The following is a 6,350-nucleotide window of genomic DNA, read 5'->3' as shown; positions in this document are numbered from 1 at the left end:
TATCCTTTTCCTTTGTTCTGCTCTTATGTATTTTTTTGCAAACAAATATAAGTTTCTATGTCTTTATAAAGGCAATTCAATTAGTCAGCTTTATTTTTATAATTTATATGATTCAATGTATCCCCTCTACCTTATTTCACAGCTGCCATATGTAATAATTTCAGTTTGTTTTTCTTACTTTTTCAGCTTCCTTTTGTTAAACTGACCTTTTTTTTTTTCAAAGATTTTATTTATTCATTTGATAGAGAGAGAGAGCACAAGCAGGGGGAGTGGCAGGCCGAGGGAGAGGGAGAAGCAGGCTCCCTGCAGAGCAGGGAGAGCCCAATGTGGGACTCAATCCCAGGACCCCAAGATCATGACCTGAGCCGAAGGCAGTCGCTTAACTAACTGAGCCACCCAGGCACCCTGAATTGACCTTTTTTAAAAAAAGAATTCTTGCTTGCTCTCTTGTAATTTGGCAGTGTTCCTAATCTTATTTTACTAGTGTTTATCTTATTGCTTTGTTTTAAAGATTAATGACTTTATCATTTGGGTGAAAACTCCAAAAACATGGAAAAGTGAAAAGACAACTAAAAATATGAACCGAGGTGCCATCAGTCAACATTAGTTTTACTTAACGTTTATTTAATCATTATTCCAGATATTACCCAATGAAATTAGCTGAAATATATGTAAATATACATAATATTGTATATAATATATATATACTAATAATATATATCACATAATAATGATATATAATATATTATATATATATATTGATATATAAATGGACTCATACTGAAAATAGTGTTGAATCAAACATTAAGTGGGAGACATTGTTGATCATGGCCTTCACCACAGGAGATATGAGATTCTAAGACATTCTTCTTAAGTTAAAGAGAGGAAAAACTAATGGGGGGGACAAACTGGTTGTTTATTGCCACTCTGTAATTTGAAAAGGATTTCATCTTTATACCAGTCTATGCTTGCTCTCCAATCAGTGATGAAGACAACAGCTTATCCACACTTGTTCCTTTTCCTCTCAACACTTCTGGTGGGTCTCTGGAGGTCCCAGCCTCCCTTTTCCTTTCAACCACAGCAGTATCTTAGAACAAGATGGGAGTGGGATCCCTCTTGCCTCATTTTTATGCCCTTCCCCAGTGTGTGAGGAAAAGCAGTGTGGGGGGGCCTGCCCTGGTAAAGAAAGTCAGAAGTGCATCCTCTGTGATCTTTCCAATGTGCCAATGCTTCAATTTAATGCCTGCTCCATCATCAGCTGTGCAAGTTCTTTCAGGAATCTAAACTCTCTGGATAGCCATCCTACTTCCCAGGCATTTCCAGGTATAACGGTGCTTGCAAAAGGAATTTGAAAAGAGCAGAGTTTGATGCACATATTTAAGATGATCACTCTTTTCAATATTTCTCTATCCTTCTTTCTATGTTTAAATAATAGGAAACTCTTAAATAATAGGCAGCTCTGGCTTTCCCTCCTTCCCAGGATCCTTATAATAACACTACTCTGATCTGTCTGCTCTCTTTCTCTTTCACTTTTAATCATTAAATAATAAGGTACTTTCAAACTTTACCCTTTTCTTTTCTTCCCTCAGCCTACAGTCCCTCACTACCTCCTTTTTGCAGCAGCCTTGGGACCTTCAGCACACAGCTCCTGTCACCCATGCTTTTGTAAGACAGAAGTCATTTTTTTAATTTATTTTTTATTTTTTGAGAGAAATCCTTTTGTATTTCATCCTGATAATGATAGTGTGTGCCTTTTTGGCACCTTTGAGCACAAGAGTTCTCAAATTGTAGTCATTCTTTCTAGGAGAATCATTAGTGAGGCTGAGACTTCAATTTGGTGAAGGAGAATGTGTAGGCAATGAGCTTAAATCATTTGCTCAGGGTCATATCCTGACTCAAGGGCAGAAACGGAGATAGATATAAGCAAGTTTTTAAAGTTTCTAAGTCTTCAGGAATACAACCACTTTGACTGAGAATATTGTTGAGAATGTATTACACTGTTGATCTTTGCTATTTTCTCTCCACTTCTAACCATTTTAGGACACTTCCTAGGAACTTACCCTCTAGCTTCCTGTTTATTCACAGCCTCCATTCTGAAACCATATTCAAGAATATTAACCTGGTTCTAAGTTTTCTCAGCTTTTTCACATCTTCACTCCTACCACAGATTGTTATATAAACACAAGTCTTCATTTTTCCAGGATAAGTGCCCAACTGTGGATTTGCTGTGTTATATGATAGTTGCAACATTGAGTTGTTTATAGGAAACTCCCAAACATTTTTAAGTTACTGCATCATTTTATATTCCTACCAACACTATGTGAGTGATCCAGTTTCTCTTCATTCTTGCCAATATTTGGTGTTGTCACCATATATTTTTAAACATTCTGATAAGTGTGTAATGATATTCCATTGTGGTTTTAATTTTTATTTCCCCAATGCCTAATGATGGTGGATATCTTTTCATTTGTTTATTTTCCATCTGTATATCCTCAGTGATAAAATATCTCTTCATGGTTTTTTTACTCATCTTTACAAAGATTATTGGATTGGATTGGATTATTTCTTTAAACTTGAGTTTGGTGGGGAGATATACATAGATATAGAGATATAAATACAAATAGATATATCTCTATATATTGTTATATCTATATATAATATACCAATACATTAAAATTTTATATTTAAGTATGTGGATACATTTAATTAAATTTCATATAAGGTGTGAAGTTTAGGTTGAGATTCATTTTTCTTTGCTTATAATGTCCTGTTGCATTGACTACATTGGTTGAAAAGGCTGTTTTTTCTCTATTGAATTTCTTTTTCATCTATGTATCAATGAAAAAAAAATGAACCTGAACAGCATGGCTAATCAGCGTTATATAACTGACATTTATAAAATATTCCATATGGCATCATACACATTCTTCTAAAATTGACATGAAACATCCACTAAGATATAGCCCACTCAAACCATATAAAAGTAGTATTAAAAAAACCTATTTTAAAAAGTAGAAAGCAGGGGCGCCTGGGTGGCTCAGTCGTTAAGCGTCTGCCTTCGGCTCAGGTCATGATCCCAGGGTCCTGGGATCGAGCTCCGCATCAGGTTCCCTGCTCAGCGGGAAGCCTGCTTCTCCCTCTCCCACTCCCCCTGCTTGTGTTCCCTCTCTCACTGTGTCTCTCTCTGTCAAATAAATAAATAAAATCTTTAAAAAAAAAAAAAAAGTAGAAAGCAAAGTATGTACTCAGATCACAATGGAATTAAGCTAGAAATCAATAACTATAAGTTAAAAATGGTGCAAATATTTGGAAACTAAGCAGTAGGCTTCTAAATCACATGTGGATCAAATAATAATCTCTGTGCCTATCCCTCTGCAATATCACATAGTCTTGACACTGTGTGTCACACTATATAAGAAGTTTTGACATCAGGTAGATTGATTCTTTCCACTCTGCTTTTATTTTTCAAAATTCTTTTAGCTATTTTAATTCTTTTATCTTTCAATATAAATTCTAGAATAATCTTGTCTGTATCTAAAAAAAATCTTGGTTTTGATAAGAAATTGTTTTTAACTTGTGTATCTATCTGGGGAGAATTGGTATCTTTTACATTAAGTCTTCTAATTCATGATCATGGTATGGCTCTCCATTTATTTAGATTCCTGTTGGTTCATTTCATCAACACTTTACAGTTTTCAGGATACAAATCCTGTACATGTTTTGTTAAATTTATACCTAAACATTTCACAATTTTTTTTTGTTAAAGATTTTATTTATTTACTTGAGATGGACAGAAAGAGCAAGAGAGAGAGCACAAGCTGGGGAGAAGGGGCAGAGGGAGAGGGAGAAGTAGGCTCCCCACTGAGCAGGGAACCCAATGCAGGGCTGGATCCCAGAACACCAGGATCATCATCTGAGCTGAAGGCAGACATTTAACTGACTGAGCCATCAATGTGCCCCAACATTTCACATTTTTAAGTGACTGTAAGTGATATTTTATTTTTAATTTTAGTCTCTATGTGTTCATTGTTAATATGTGTGTGTATATATATGATTATTTTTTCTGTTATCTAGTAAACTGCAACTTCACTGAAATTACTTATTCTAAAGTTATTTTTACAGATTCCTTGTGATTTTTTACATAAACAATCATGACAATTGCAAGTCGGGATAATTTTCTTTATGTCTTTGCAATCTGGTCGTCTTTTACTTTCATTTATTGCTTTATTGCACTCACTAAAACATGAAGCACTATGTTAAATAAGAGTGATAAGAGTGGTCATCCTTGCCCTGTTCCTGATCCAATGGGAAAAACTTTCAGTCTCTCACCATTAAGTATGATGTTAGCTATAGATTTCAGATGCTGTTGATCAGTTAAGGAAGTTTCCTTCTATTCCTATTTTCTGAGAATTTTTATCATCAGTCATTGTTGAATTTTTCCAAATGCTTTTTCTGCATCAATTAATGTAATATGATTTTTCTCCTTTAGCATGTTAATATATGGATTACATTGATTAATTGTCAAATATGTATGCCTCACATCTCTGGAATAAACCACACTTCTCACAGTGTGTAAATTTTTTATTTATTGCTGATTCCTACATTTTGTGAAGAATTTTTGCATCTATATTGGTGAGTGATATCGTTTTTCTCCTATATGTTGTCTTTTCTTTCTTATCAATTTAAAGATTTTCTTTCTTGCTTTTCACTGAACTTTTACTATGATCTATCTTGGTGTGGATTTCCTGTTTAATTCTATTTGGAGTCAGTCAGCCTCATGAATCTATGGGTTTATGTCTCTCTTTCCAAATTTAGGAGGTTTTCATCAATATTTAAAGTATATTTTCCAACCTCACCCTCTTCCCCTCTCCTTCTGCAACTCTTATGAAATGATTAGATGTTTTGTTATACTCCTATAAGTTCCTTAGGACCTTAATTTTTTTCAGCCTGTTTTCTCTCTGTTCAGACTGTATTGTTCTATTTTCTAATTGACTAACTCTTTTTTAATTTTTAATTTTATTTTATTATGTTATGTTTGTCACCATATAATACATCATTAGTTTTTCATGTAGTGATCCACGGTTCATTGGGTTTTTTATTGTTATGTTAATCACCATACATTACATCATTAGTTTTTGATGTAGTGTTCCATGATTCATTGTTTGTGTATAACACCCAGTGCTCCATGCAGAATGTGCCCTCCTTAATGCCCATAACCAGGATAACCAATCCCCCCACACCCCTGCCCTCTAAAACCCTCAGTTTGTTTCTCAGAGTCCATAGTCTCTCATAGTTCATCTCTCCCTCCGATTTCCCCCCCTTCATTTTTCCCTTTCTTCTCCTAATGTCCTCCAATGCTATTCTTTATGTTCCACAAATAAGTGAAACCATATGACAATTGACTTTCTCTACTTGGCTTATTTAACTTAGCATAATTTCCTCCAGTCCCATCCATGTTGATGTAAAAGTTGGGTATTCATCCTTTCTGATGGTTGAATAATATTCTATTGTATATATGGACCACATCTTTATCCATTCATCTGACTAACTCTTTCTTTTGTCCCTTCCATTCTGCTATTGATTGCATCCACTGAGCTTTTTATTTGGGCTATCATGTTTTTCATTTTACAATTTCCATTTGGTTTTTCTTTATAGTTTTGATATCTTTACTGAAAATTTTTATTTCATTAGCTTCTTTTACCTTTTCATTTGTTTCTCAAATGTTTGTGATTTCTGTGACACATTTTTATCATGGTTTCTTTAAAATTCTTTTCAGGTATTTCTAACATCTCTGTTATCTTGATGTTGATATTTATTGTCTCTTTTCACTTTGAGATCTTCCTGGCTCTTGGTATGATGAGTGGTTCTTGATTGAAATTTGAGAATTTTTGGCTATAATTTATGAGACTCTGGATCTTATATAAGCCTTTTGTTTTAGCTGGTCTCCTCTGATACCACAGTGCTGGGGAAAGAGAGGTATGTCATCTCATTACTGCCAGGTTGGAGTAGAAGTCCAGGTTCCCTACTTGGCCCCAACTGACACCTGAAGTGGGAAGGCTCGTGGTTATAGGTGAGGGAGAATGGGAGTCTGGCCTTCCTATAGGCCTCCAGTGATGTCTCCTTGGCAAGAAGAGGTAGGAATTCCAGTTTACTTCTCCCCATGTTGCCCCCACTGGCACTGGGAAGATGTGTGACCTTGTTACCACCGAGTAGTTGTGAAAGTCTTGACTCTCTCCCAGGCCTCCTCTGCCTAACCCAGTGGAGGTGGGGGTGGGGAAGTAAAACATCTTAATGGCTGGGTGCTTATGAAAGTCCAATCTTCTCCTTGGTCTCTATTGCCACCATGGCAA

The sequence above is a fragment of the Phoca vitulina genome, unplaced genomic scaffold, assembly GCF_004348235.1.
Source record: "Phoca vitulina isolate PV1807 unplaced genomic scaffold, GSC_HSeal_1.0 scaffold1, whole genome shotgun sequence".
In the NCBI taxonomy this organism is placed as follows: Eukaryota; Metazoa; Chordata; class Mammalia; order Carnivora; family Phocidae; genus Phoca; species Phoca vitulina.
The sequence above is the reverse complement of the archived record's forward strand: the minus strand, read 5'-3'. Positions refer to the sequence as shown.